Source organism: Piliocolobus tephrosceles, chromosome 4, assembly GCF_002776525.5.
Source record: "Piliocolobus tephrosceles isolate RC106 chromosome 4, ASM277652v3, whole genome shotgun sequence".
Lineage (NCBI taxonomy): Eukaryota > Metazoa > Chordata > Mammalia > Primates > Cercopithecidae > Piliocolobus > Piliocolobus tephrosceles.
In genome coordinates, this window is record NC_045437.1 from 91,196,377 (window position 1) to 91,211,042 (window position 14,666).

A 14,666-nucleotide genomic window follows, 5' to 3' on the forward strand; every position below is an offset into this window, starting at 1 on the left:
CACACCAAATAATAAACTAACACCACCAAAAAATCAAAATTTAAAAGCTTTTTAGGAAGTCTCTAAGATCAAAAGCTTTTCACTGTAGATAAAATTTCTTTTTATGAAAAGCTAATGGCTTGCCACATTGTATAATATAATTTCTATTTGTCTCTAATCTCAACACAATAAAACTATTCACACGAAAAGAAAAAGCATGATGCTCTCCTTACGAGCCAATCCAACATCACTCACTTCATCTTTCACACTGCAGATAATATAAATCATCTAAAACTAGTAGGGAATTTTTCTTTGCAGATTTTGTTTTTATTTCTTTACTTGGTAAATAACCTAAACTTTGGGGAAAATGAGGTTTCTTTTCAAAAAAATTTGCTAGTAAAACCTCAAGTTCTGCCTTAGCTAACAAGACCACACAAAAGATCTAATTATATGGGTGCCCACCAGAGCTCCAGAGCTCCTGCCTGTCAGAGTCAGTGTCACTCTCTCCATTAGGCACATCTACTTTCAAAGGTCTATGCTGTGGACATTAAAAATTCGCTCCAGGCTGACTCTTGGCATAAAAGGTATAAGGCTGAGAATGAATTGCTTTTTATGAATATTCATAACAATCAGTGTGGACTTCTCAAGTTCTTACACAGGAAAATGTATAAATAACTGCATGTGATATAGTTTGTTGATCCAGTCTATAATATACATGGTGTGTGTGTGTGTGTGTGTGTGCATAAAATGTTTGTTACTAATGGCATATAATTAATGAATTAATTTAAAATTCACATTGGTGATAATATGTTCTAATTTTAATAAATTATAGCTTATGAAATTCCCAAGTATGAGATAATCTTAGAAACAAGTATTATTCCTTTGGACTTGTTATGATCTCTCATGTCAAGAGTCTGTGTGCTACCTGCTAAGGAATGCCTGAGCAGGCCCTGAAATGATGGACCCTAATGGCTCCAAAGGAGCCATTATTGTCTATTGTGTCAATATTTTGTGTGCTAAAGAGGATCCACAGAAGACTTCTCAACCAGGCTTTTGCATATCAGACAGCAATGATGACTCAATCTATTATGTCAATAATATGGTATAAAAAAACTCATTCTCTTGAATTCACACAATTACAGTCATCGGCATGTTTTGTCAATGATCTGCTTGTAACATTCTTTGAGTACCCTCAGAAGATAGCATCTTTCAAATCTCACGCTATCTTTTCGTTCTAAAAATTTGTTTTCCAATGTTATTTTAAATGTGGCAAATTAATACCATAAAAAGGTTTAGAGCAAAAATTAAATTCACCTGGTCAAATTATTCTCACAAACTCCTCCTAAATCAAATTAGATTCTGAAGGGTCCCCCAAAACATTTTTGATAACTCTTTAAATAAAGAAAATATTCTTTACTTTCTTTCCTGAAGGACACAAATCAAAATTATCAACGCAGCTTGTAGATACCACAGGAGGCTCAACATTGAAAATACATAAGTTTGCATTACATTCTACATTTTCTAATCAAAGGAGGAAAAATTAAGGACAAGTATCAGATTCTGTTTATTTTTGAAGTTATATAATAAATATAAATGTTGGAACAAATGGCTTGTTAAAATGTATTAGGTGTCTACTTTGAGACATCAATCATTATGTTCATTATATCTTTATATACTTTATATCTTTAAATACTGGTAATTATTAAGTGGTACTTAAGAACACAGAGGGTATCTATAAAGTAACATGTGAGCAAGAAAAGATGTGATAACGTATTGAGTTAGAGTCCAGTCAGAGCTACATCTTAAGACTAGGTAGAAGAGAGTAACTTTTAAGGCTTGATATGAATAAATTGACTTGTCCTAGTTATTTGTTAAAAACCTGTACTGGCAAAATGCCAGCTATATTCATGCACAAAGCTGAAGATCAAGAATTTTTTTTAAGTAGTGTCAAATGGCATACATTTAAAGCAGGAATTCTAATAAAATGTCTCCTTTTGTAATTTTATACAAATGGATTAAGTATCATCAAGAGTGGATACAGTGTTCTTTTTGTGTATTGATTTTTAATAAATACTTTCTCAGATGTGTCAGACATACCTAGATTTCTGAGTAAGGGATGTTTTTATTTTTTATTTTTTGTTGTTGTTGTTGTTGTTGTATCTTGGCTCTGTTCTTATAAAGCAATGTTTTGGCAAAGTCGGCAAGTTCCTAAAATGAAGATTTTTTTCCTCCTCCTGGGTATCAGGAGACCATTTTAATTCACTCACCAGCTAAACTCTCAAAGGTACTGGTATATATGGTAACATAGGAGCCAATATCCTAGCTATCAGTTTTCATACAGCCTAGCTGGACCTTTACATTACGGCTGCCCCACATTTATTGTTCTTTCATTGCATCTGTCAGCATTTCCTGACAGCACATTATGGAGCACATGGCTACAAAGTCAGTATCAATCAGTCCACGATCATGCAGATATAAGTAGCAGACTATTGATAATGGGCCTTAAATCAGATCATCATGGTTTAAGCATAAGATTCTTAAAAGGCAGCTATCTCAGGGGAACTTCTACTTGCCTGCACCTGTTATAAACCCTACAAGCCAGTTTCTACTACCTACCACCTTCAACTTCTCTGAAGAAAAAAAAAGGATTAAACACACATACACATATGCTATAACACATTTCACCATGTACAATGAAGCATGAAAGCAAAGGTGGCAATTAATATAACTTTTTGCTCTATTCCTTCAAAAAATGTGCAGAAGCAATATATACTATCTCCCCTAACACTAATGAACCCAGACTACCAAGCCCCACATACACCTCACATGGATAACAGCAGTTTTGTTGTGCTTTGGAAACGTCTTACTTCAAAAGCATTTCAACTTGATGTGGCCATTTAACAAGAAAAGTGAGAGAATGCATAGAGTTTAGAGGTATGCTACACCAAACTCAAGGCACCATGTGAAAAACAAAGGCATCTAATTTTTCCCAGACATAAATAATAAAACAAAACAGGAGTTGCATGCAAATTTAGTAACATAAAATTTAAGGTGATAAACAGAATGGAGGCTGGCTTCTTGTTTAGTATTCCTCAGTTATCACCATAATTGCTGCATGTCTGTCATCACTAGCAAAAGAAAAAAGTGTCTTTCTCAGCTGCTCCCCTGCTTGTTTTGTTCGCTGTATTCTTGTAAAGTGGGAGAAAATAAGTGTCATTTAATGAATAGTGCTATTCTTTGTCTGACAGCTTCATATCTGTTAGGTGTAGGAGGCCTACTACTTTCTTTTTCTGATAATGTTTTTGACAGTGTGCTAAATTCCTCCCCCAAAAGGCCGGCATGTATATTCTGCTAAAAGGGGCTTCATCTCTCCTGAATGGGTGCCCTCTTTTAACCCCCTTCAGCTTCTGTTCTTACATTAATTGAGCTGATCAGATTGAGCATATGAATTTGTCTTTGATGTATTCGTATGTTTAGTTGACGTTGCTCTCTCTCTCATTGGCAGCGGACAGAGCTCTCAGACAAATAGGACTGTTGCCATGGTAACAGGCAATAGCTAGGGATCTCTTGAAAAATATTTTTATTTCAAAATTCAAACTGGAAAATTCTCACTGGATATGGTTCTCAGTTCTAAACGTGTCATATCTAATGATGAATGCAATTAGGAATCCCACCAGTGTTTTAAATAATAAATTAGCTTAATTTTCTAGGCCTGGCATGATGACATACAAATACTAAAAAGGCGTCTTCTTTTTTAAAATCCATGACAAAGGACTTATTAATGACTTTTGTTCTTAGGATTTCAAATTAAAACGGATGGTAGGCTAATGATAGCGCTTTCTATCTGCTGAAAACCAGAGGCCTAGAGGTAAACTTATTTTTTTTTTTTAAGAAACCACTTCAAGCTGCTGTAATATTTGGTTATTTCATTTTTTAAAAAGCAGGTGTAGAAATCCTTCTATAAATGTTGAATGCTATAGCAGTTGGTAAATCTCAGTGGATAAAAAAATGCCCATAGCCATTTTTAATTACTGAGCATGAGAAAAAGGGATGGATGGTGAGCATAAGTTTCATAGACCACTATCATCTTACAGCGGTTTTCAAATTCTTAGTATGTTAGTCGAAATACAAGGAAAAAATAAAAACAAATACTTCATTATGTGACATAAGTTGTAGTTATTTTAAAACTTAATGTATTCATGACTATACAATTCTAGTTATATTAATTATTATTTCCCCCAGTCATACCATGTGGGGCTTAGAGAACAATGAAAATTACTGTACAGCTTGATAGCTTCAAGGATCTGCCATAATGTGTAATCACATTACAAAGAGGGCTACTAGAAACACACCAAATTTTTCTATTGCTTAAACTTTGTTTTTAGCATTGTTCAGCTCTTTGTATCCGTTATTCACGGTGTTATATGTCAGAATGCAGAACTTAACTTTTTGATATTAACTGGCAAGGGTGCTACTTTCTTTAATTTTGAGTTAAGCCAGTCACAATAATAAAATCAAGCAAATTCATGTGTATTTTGGGTTTGTTTGAAGGAAATGGATCTTACTCAAATTTTAGAATGTCAGCATACAAAATAATGAACAAAGAAGTTAAATTAAATCCAAATCGTAGTGAGTGTCTGTAGTACATGCCATCTCGTGTTATATATGGCTTTTACATTTATACATTTAAAAAAAGTTTGTGTCTAAAGCAAAAAGATAGAAAAAAGTTAAACCTAAGACATAAGTAGTTATGAATATCTATACTTTTACTATTACTTTAAATAAAAATCGTATTACTATGGCCTAAATAAAATATGAATATTAAAAGTTTTATTCTACATTATACTACTAAACCACCTGAAATATTACTTTTTTCCTCAAAAACTGAAGTATAATATTTTCTATAATACAAAAAAAAAAAAAACCTTATATGAAAAACTGCAGGGTACTAGCAAAGAACATCTTAGCTTCTATTGGTAAGTGAACATTTCTCCCCTTAACTGTATTTCCAATCTATTTTCATCAAAAATCCACGGTGAAGACAGTAAATCCAAATCTACTTCAGAGTTCACATGGATGGCTGTGACCTGCTAAAGTTCTGTGGAAGGTGATGACATACCTAGGAGATCCCGGCATGAACCTTACCCCATCTGGCTGTCCTGAGAGTCATATTATTAATAGAAACAGTCCACTCTGAATCAGGAGAATGTATCTTCCTCAGTCAGCCTTTAGTTGTTCATCTGAGTTGGGGCAGTATGCCTTTGCATTCTTTCAGAGTGATTAAATGCAATTTTTAAAAGTTTATTTTATTTTTTTAATTACAAAGGTAATTCATACTTATGCACAAAAACCAAAAAATATTGAAAGTGTCCCTTTATCTCCAAAGCTAACCACCCTGTATTAAAAGAACCACCAGCAATTGGTTATACATCCTTTCAGACCTCTAATCAAAGCCATTTTTAAAAGTACAGGATTTCATTCACCTTCCACCTTATGATCCTTGATGATGAGTGATATGAGAAACAGGGAAAGGAAAGCAGGAGTGTCTTTCTGTTTCTTTTTCCTATGCCTAAACTAGATAGTAAGATATGAGAAAGAACACTCATGTTTCATTTCTCACTCATCAACAGTCACAACCCTCAAGTGGGAAGGGAGTGTGAATCCAGGTGGTTTCTTTCCCACCACTGTCAAAATCATCTAAGTGCCTAGAAGTCACAACCCTCAATATATTCCTGGTCTTCCCAGGTCTGAGCCATTTCCCTGATGGAAATAACTATCCATAAGTGATATTACATACAGCTCACCAGAGTACCATATTACCACGCTGAGTTGGAAAAAGAAAGCCCTGCCTTTCCGTGTTTAAAATATTTTGAAAATACAAAGCATGAAGATGCCAGTTTCTTTTCTTGCTCAGCACTGCACAGATCTACTCCAAACACAGAGTGGCTCATTGACTTTGGCGCTGAAGGCTTAAATCAGCTCCATAAGTGTCCAGCAAGCCAAAATGAAAGCTAAACACACATTGTTACTGAAGCCTATGCTGCATTTCACAACTCCAGGGCTATAACTTAAAGACAATTTACCTCAGAAAATATAAGGCAGCACAGGGCACTGGCAAGAGACCTAGATTTGGAATCAGAATGACAGGGTCAGACATTTCTCACTAGCACCCAGACCTTAAGTGACCTCCCTGAGCCATAACGTCTTAATCTATAAAACAGGGATCATAATATCAGCCCTCGTCCTAGGGTTATTGTGCAGTGAAAATGAGATAAATACGAATGTGCTTTAAAATATACATAGATTGCATTTAAACCCTGTATTGTCTATATTTTTTAAATGAAAATCAAACCTATTGATTTTATAAATTACATTTTCCATAAAAATCTTCAAATTTATAAGAATCAAGTGTGGATAACTAATTTAATCTTACAATGCATCATGTTAAAATCTGAAACATTATTTTTTAAAAACACATTACTTTTTTATAAAAATGGTTTGCTTTTTATAAAATATTTAACTTAAAAAATGCCCAATTCCTATATACCGTTTTTTTTCCTCCAATGGAATATGCTTTTAAATTCATTAATTTAGAAAGTAAAAAGATTAGAGAGAGAATTAGTCAAAGGCAAAAATTAAAGTTCTATAATTCAAAAAGTTAAAATTAATAAAACAATGTAAGAGCAATATAGAATAGTTTATTTCAGTGTAAAATGTCTAGTTTGCACATTTCTGAAAATTTAAATATAGACTCAGTAGTTATGTCTATTATAGATTATGTATAAGCATTTATAGGTATATGTATGCATATTATATGATAGATATAAAATTAGGCAAGATGGCTATAAATACACAAAAGCATTCTTCAATTGTAGTGGATTATTTTCTGAAATTGTATTAGTAAATTGATTAATAAGAAATAGAGATACATTTTCTCATACAAATAATATAATGAAGTAGGATCAGGCTACTTTAGAAAAAAAGCCATCTGACTCATAATTTACTGTAGAAATTAGTAGCCATATATAGACAATAATTTCCTGTAGAAAATGCATGTCTGTCCTTGGTAAAGCCAGACGAGTGACCCCATGCTTCCACCAATTATTGGAGAGTAGGAAAGGGGAAGGGGTACAATGGTCTGAGCTCTGAGAGCACAAAGAACAGATGCAAATTTGTTTACTTTTACAGGAAAGAAACAGACTCAATGGATCAGGAACAGGCATAAAGAGTGAAGGCAAATACTACATTTGCTATTGTCTGCTACATAGTAACAGGTCAATAATTATTAGCCAACATAACATTACATAGAAGAACTAAGCAGGCTGGGATCTTCAGAAAGTTGGAAGAAGTTGAGGAACTAGGACAGGACCAGGAATGTTGGCATTGTGGCAGCAGCAATACATAGGAAAAGAGGAGAGCCTGAAGAGGGATTTTTTTCTTCTTAATACTACCCTTCCTTGTCCCCACAAAGCTTGTCCTGGGTCAGCCCTAAACTAACACCAGGGCAAAGTGAGAAGCACCATGAGAAACCAGTAGGTAAGGGAGATGTATTTCTGTAGATGATAGCACCAGGCTTGATACTGATGAGAGATAAAGGGAAAGGAAATAAGTCCAAGTTTGGTGGCTGACAAGGACAGGGATGTCTGAAGCCAGGGGCTGGCTGTAAACATTTGTGTTTCAAGTGACAAGTGAATCAAAGGAGACAAATAGTGTTCCTTGAACACTCCCTCTCTCTCTGAGAGCCTCACTTGGCTCTCAGAACACCATATTCTGCTAGTTTTTCTCCTACTCCAGTGACCATTCTCAGTCTCCTAACCGGATCCTCCTCCTTCCAACTTCTAAATGTTGGAGTGCCTTAGACCCCAGATCTCAATCCAAGATGATTTTAATCAGATCCATCGTAGCTTATAAATACCATGTGTATGTGATTACAGCCCACTAATTCCAACTTCAATGTCTCCTGAGTCCCGTATTACTACGTCCATCTCCTACTCTTCCTAGATGTCTTAAAGCCCTATCAAATGTAGTATCTCCAAAAGAGAAATACTGATTTTTCCCCAAAACTTGATTCTATCCCAGGTTTCCTCATCTCAGTAATCATAAGCTCATTCATATAGTTGCTCAGGCTAATAGCATGGGAGACAACCTTGATTTATTTCTTTCATATCTCACAATCTATCAGCAATCTTTCGAGTTCTATTTTTTCATATTGTTTAACTCAGGATCTTCAAAATAGATGCCAAAGTCCAATCACTTTTTACCACCTCCATCAACCTAATTCCAACTTTTCTATTTCTATTATTTCTACCTTTAGAGTCTATGCTTCTTATAGCGGTCAGAGAGTATTTTTAAAGTATAAGTCAGATTGCATTCCTTCAACCCCAACACCTTCCAAAGACTTGCTATCATACAAAATCAGCCTACCATGCAATCTAGTCTCTGATTACCTCTCTGACCTCCTCTCCTTTCTCTCTCTCCCTACCTATTTAGCCCCAGTCCTAAGGGTCTTCTTGTTCTTCCTGGACTATGTGAAGCTTGTTTCTGTCTCTGAACAGAATAGCATATGCTATTCCCTCTGCATGATGTGCTTGTCCCCAGATATGTCCATAGCTTGATCCCTTGGAACACACAAATATTTTCTTATAGATGTCTTCCTTGGTTTTCTCACTTTGAAAAGCACCCATCCTATATCTGTACTTCTTTACTTCCTGGCTTTTATTACTACCTGACTTTATGTTACTTTTTTATTGATACATAATTTTTGTACATATTTATGGGGTAAATGTGATATTTTGTTACAAGCATAGAATATGTAATGATCAAATTAGGATGTTTAGGGTATCCATTACCTCAAGTATTTATCATTGCTATATGTTAGGAACATTTCAAGCCCTCTCTTCTAGCTATTTTGAAACATATGATACATTGTTATTAACTATTGTCACCCTACTCTACTATGGAACAATAGAATTTAAATCCTCTTAAGTGTATGTTTGTACCCATCAACCAACCTCTCTTCATCCCCCACCTCACCACCATCCCACACCCCTCTGCTTCCTGCACCCTTTCCAGCTTCTGGTATCTATTATTCTACTCTCCGCCTCCTTGACATCAACATTTTGTTCCATATTTATTCATTGGTTTATTGTCTGCTCTCCATAGAATGTAAACTTTATGAAGGTAAGGATTTTATCCAACTTCATGTCTATCTACCCCTCTACAGCCTAAAATGGTTGTGACCCAAAATAGGTACTCAGTGTATGTATGCTAATTGCTCATTCAGACACCCCAAATCTTTCATGGTTTACAATAGAAAAATATTGGTTACTCATATTGACACACATAAATTATGTTTTACAAAAGAAAAATGTTATGTTACATGGACTTTAATCCTTCTTTAGAATAGTCCTTCTTTCAGAATATACTTTGCACAATTTTTTTGGAATAATTTTCTAAACCAGCCTGATTTTTGAAAAGGAGTTAAGACTTTTAAAAGTAAGTACTTTCTAGAATTATGCTATAGGAGAGCGGAAAATGAAAAGGCTGACAAATTCTTTACTCTTATATTTTTAAAATGTTTTCTGAGATTTAAGAAGTAGTTATGTAACTTTTCCTAGTGAGATTTTGTTAAATATTTTACTATTTGACAGTTTGTGTCACAGCTTTTCATGCTGTATCTGGAGTTATGAATCAAACTATAAATGGCCTACTACTATGATCTAAAGTAGGGTAAGGAGTTCATTTATTTTAATGGGTAAAATACCCCAAGGTCATTGGCTACCTTTTGATTTGATTGTCCATGTACTCAAAGTGAGTAGCTATCAACAAAAATATCTTTAAATATATAAATACCACTACTCAAATAACTGATATCTATAAAGTGATTATTTTGGGCCAGCTATTATTTGACGTCCTTTATTTGATAAATCATCTAATCCTTGAAACAACCTTACAAAGTAGCTCCATTTTACATATAAGAAAAGTGAGGTACTGAAAGGCAGGCTGTCAAAGATCACACAGCTAGAAGATGGTAGAGCTGAGATTTGAGTCTAAGCAAAGCATGTAAACTTAACCACTGTGAAATTATATCATTTGCAGTTGGTTCCATGATTCTGCCAGCAAAATGTACTTTAGTTAGTAAAACACAGTTTTGACATGCAACAGAATATCATTGATGGGAAGTTTTTCCTCGCACTGTACATTGAGGGCAACTAATCACCCTTTTGTTCTGAAAATGTTGGTCATGGTAAACAGTTTATTAACACATTGCACATCTTCTAGTTGTCTTCCATTCTTTAAAGGTACATTTGTTAAAATCATATTTAACAGAAAATACATTTTAATTAATAATACTGGAGGTATAGAATTCCTAGAAGAGCAAGACTTTATCATAGAAAATTAAATTATAAATTATTGTGACATAAAATTTTGTTTTAAATGTATTCCCTACTATGAATTCCAAACAAAGGATGTCATACTATATAAATATTATCTTAAATTGGTTTTTACACAATTTTAATACATCAAAGGCCACACAAAAATTTCAAGAGGCATGTTAATGGTGAATCATGTGTTTTTAGGGTCTTTAAAACAAATGTTTGTTAGCATTTTATCTGATAGCCAACAACTTTTTGAGGTCATTCTCACTGTAAAGTAGAAACCAGAGAAATCAAAAAATTATTTAGACTTTAAAACTATTTTTAGCACAGAGTAATACAGATGTACTAAACCACATTAGGCATTGATTTCTTATCCATATACTTTTTAGTAGCTTAAATTTCTGTGTCATGGATATGTCCTTCTTTTTAGGTAAATAACCTAAAAAGACAAATAAATAATACCTTGCAATAGGGTAAAGGGTGCCCAGACTAAATCAACTAAATAAAGGTTACTCATATGTAATCTAACTGCCAAATAGGGCTAACATCCATTAAACATATAAGCTAATACTTTTTGAAATCACTATAAACATCCTATATGTTAGATTGTTCAACACTCTGTGTTCTACAGGCATGCCTTGCACTCCAGCTGTGGCAGTAAAATTACTGAAACTGTAATTCTCTTAATATTTAAATAATATATTAAAATTTAATTTCCAGCACCTGGAAGAATCTGTTTGTGTGCCAGGAAATGAGGTAGCTGGGCCTGGAGCTCCTATACATATGGGACTCAAAAACAACCTATCACAAATAATTACTAAGCTAGAGCAGCTGTAGTCACCACTGTAATAATTTAAAAATCAGGTCAAAGTTGCTAGAATTCTTCTCCATTTTCAAGATACCTTGCACATAAATTCTGTGATGCTTATCCTTTTCTATTTTCCACATTTTATAAATTATTCATTTTTATTGATAATCATAGATTGAGGTGGAAAGGACAGCAAGGGCATTCTGTGAACTTTCTCTTTTTTTTTAAGTTGGGGATGTTAAAAGAAATTAAACTCCTGATTTCTCGGGTTTTTTAAATGGCTTACGTGAATGTGCCAATGCAAAAGCATATGTATTCGTTACATCTGTTTATGGTAAGGATTACATAGTCTGTGAATAAACAAAACTAAGGCCTATTTACTGCTCTACATATATGGCTTTCCAATGCACATTGTATGTGTATAATATATGAGTCTAAATAGAGATACACTCACATACATCATTAACAAAATACTCTTTAATGCATCCTCTCTATGTATTTTTTTGTCAAATCATGATACCATCTAGTTCATATACTAAAGAAAAATGTAAAAATTATAAGTTTTTCATTTATTAAATTTGAACAAATTACTGAGGGATGAGGCTAGGGAAGATTCAAAAACATTTTGTATATTTTCACATCTACGAAAACAAAACATTTTGAATAGATGTCTTATACAGAGACAATTCCTAAGTTCACAAGCCTATCTGGAACTGGTTACATGTTATGTCTCTCCAATCTCTCAGCATTCCTTATCTACTTACTGAGAAACAAAAATTCAAGAGAGCAAGGGACATTTAGGATTTGTTTTCATCACTTTAGTGAGATTTACATTGCTTTTCCCGAGAGCTGCAGACCAAAAAAAAAAAAAAATTAATTTGAAAAGTGTATTCAGTAAAACAATGGCAATGGCAAGACACTCCGTTTAAATAGAAACTTTAATTGCTTTGAGTTAATTTTAGATTTCCAATCCAATTCTTGGATATGAAAAAACATCTAAATTTCTGTTTTTAGAAAGTGTCTAATGGCATCCTACACCTGATATTTAGAAAGAAAATAAATTAAGATATTTTGTTGGAGGGAAAGATGGAGATTACAGGATAGGGGAAAAAAATGTACCAAGAATTTATACACTATTACCTTCAATCATTTTGATGCAAGTCATTCATACCACCACCATGCTAACAAGACATCCAATTTACTAAACAATGAATACTGAAAATACATTTAAAAGGTACAAATGACTGTCCAAAGAATGACACTGAAAAATATTAAGTAACAGCTCTACCTCAAGATAAGCCTCACCATTAAAGAGTTTTAATGAAGAGAGCCTTCAAAGGCTAAATCAGGAGGCATTGATTAGATTGCCTCCAACTTTGTGTTTTGACACCTTCGTCTTTCGTGGCATTATATTGTCTCTGTGCATCTTACAAAGGAAGCATTTTACTAGGCCCACACAAGAACAGGAGACAGCAATGCTTATAAAAGAGACTGTCAAGGGTGTGAGCCAAAATGGGTCTCATTTGGATTTCAAGTGAAGAAAACTCCTAATGCATTTCATTACAATGTATGCGAACCTCTGAAAAGAAGGATGGATTGGGATTCTCATCCCTATTAATTTATTGAAATGGATTCAGTTTTTTCTTGTATATCAAGAGAGACCATGTGTTTCAAGCAAGGTAACAATATTATAGTTCCAATAACCAAATATGCTATGATTCCGTTTGCCCTTCTGTGAGATAAAGAGGATGCAATTTTCTTGATAATTGGGATTTGAGTTTAAAAATAAATCCTACAATATCATGGCAACAAATAAATATTCTTTGTTACTATCAGTTTTAAAGATATGATCAAGCTGCTACATAACAGAGGAATGGATTCAGTCTTTGTTACCAGAGCAGCTTTTTTTTTTTTTTTTACCATTTTAAATCCTATTTTCCCCTTACTACTGTCATTCATATATTGACTTTTTATTTCATTGAGAAATTATGTGCATGATGTAATTAGGATAATACCAATGAAAGTCAAATTTTATTAAAAGATAATGAAAAGAAAATGAGACAAGGTCACAGCATTTTAAGCACTATATTGTAGTCTACCTATATACCTTTCTTCATAAGAATCTTCTAGTCAAAGGCACCTATTAGGTAATTCATCATTTAAAAAGGGTACCTATTAGGTAATTTCTGGTTTAAAAAGAAAGTACTTATATTTGGCTGATTCTCCAAGTTTATTAAAATGATACCTGCCACTAAAAAAAATTCTGAACCCTAACTACAGAGAAATGACATGATCTAATGCTCTTAGACATCCCAAATAATTTCATAAATCCACAGGATTACAAATATAAGACATATGCTCTCATTGCTCTTTAACACCATTAACATTTAGAGATGATTGATTATGTTATACCAAAACATTCAGTGAATTCAAAGCTGATCTATTTTTTATGTAAATCATACAACCTGCTAGTCAAATTAAAGGTTAAATATACATAAAGTCTTAGAATAAAATACAGATAATCTTTCACATAGAACATGGACCTATGGTATATTCAAATGTAATAGGACCATGGATTCATAGGTTGCCTACTAATTAAATCCAGAAAAACAGCAGGAGTATGCCCTCCTTATGTTGTTATACATTTAATTCCAAGTGGGAATAATATAGCCACAGCTAAGTAGAATTTAAAATTATGGCTAGAAAACACAATTGAAAATACATGTACATTTGCAAACTTGAAAAGAACTCTCTGTAAAGAAATTCATATTAATCATTTAAATTTTCCCATGGATATGACTATAAAATTGGTGCAGAAATAATACATATAAATTAGATATTCAGCATGTGCACATATATGTTGATGTATGTATGAACACATACATTCTTTAAGCAATAGAAAATATATGAAAATTCTAACAGCAAATCTCAATTAACTTTAGTATATGATTACTTTTATAAGAAAGTTTATACAGTTCCCTGTAATACATACAATAGAGGAATTTTTGATGAATTGTAATTAAATTAGAATGATACATGCTTCCTATTTTTATCTTGACAGTTCTTGCATTCTCAAGCAGAGAATTACACACAAATATACAGCAGGTTACTCGTTGAATAATGTATTTCAAGTACTTAAAATTACGGAGGGAGTTGCTGAAGATCTACATGTGAATACATATTTTGGCCCTAATTTTCATTACTGCATTTCTTCAGCTGAAGGTATTTTATAATCTACTTACAAAGCAGTTAATATCAGAATTTTTTTCAGAACATAACAAAGGTAATAATACTACCTTTATGATATAAACTTTATGACATTATGAATAAAACTGACAAGTATAAAATTTGATCCATAAAATAAGTGATATACTTATGTTAATTCACCTTTTTAAAGATATTATGTGTTGCTCCGTTTTTTTGACAAGACTTCCATTCATACTAGAGACATGTTGAAAAACACTATATTTTCTCTCAATAAGGAAAATCACTTTACCCAC

The 14,666-nt window shown here is 33.3% G+C and overlaps 1 protein-coding gene across 1 annotated transcript in view; it reads right to left on the minus strand.

Moving 5' to 3' along the window:
* The window catches only part of KIAA0825 (KIAA0825 ortholog), a 495,761-nt gene that overhangs the window by 167,991 nt on the left and 313,104 nt on the right, over positions 1-14,666 (minus strand). The window lies entirely within an intron of this gene.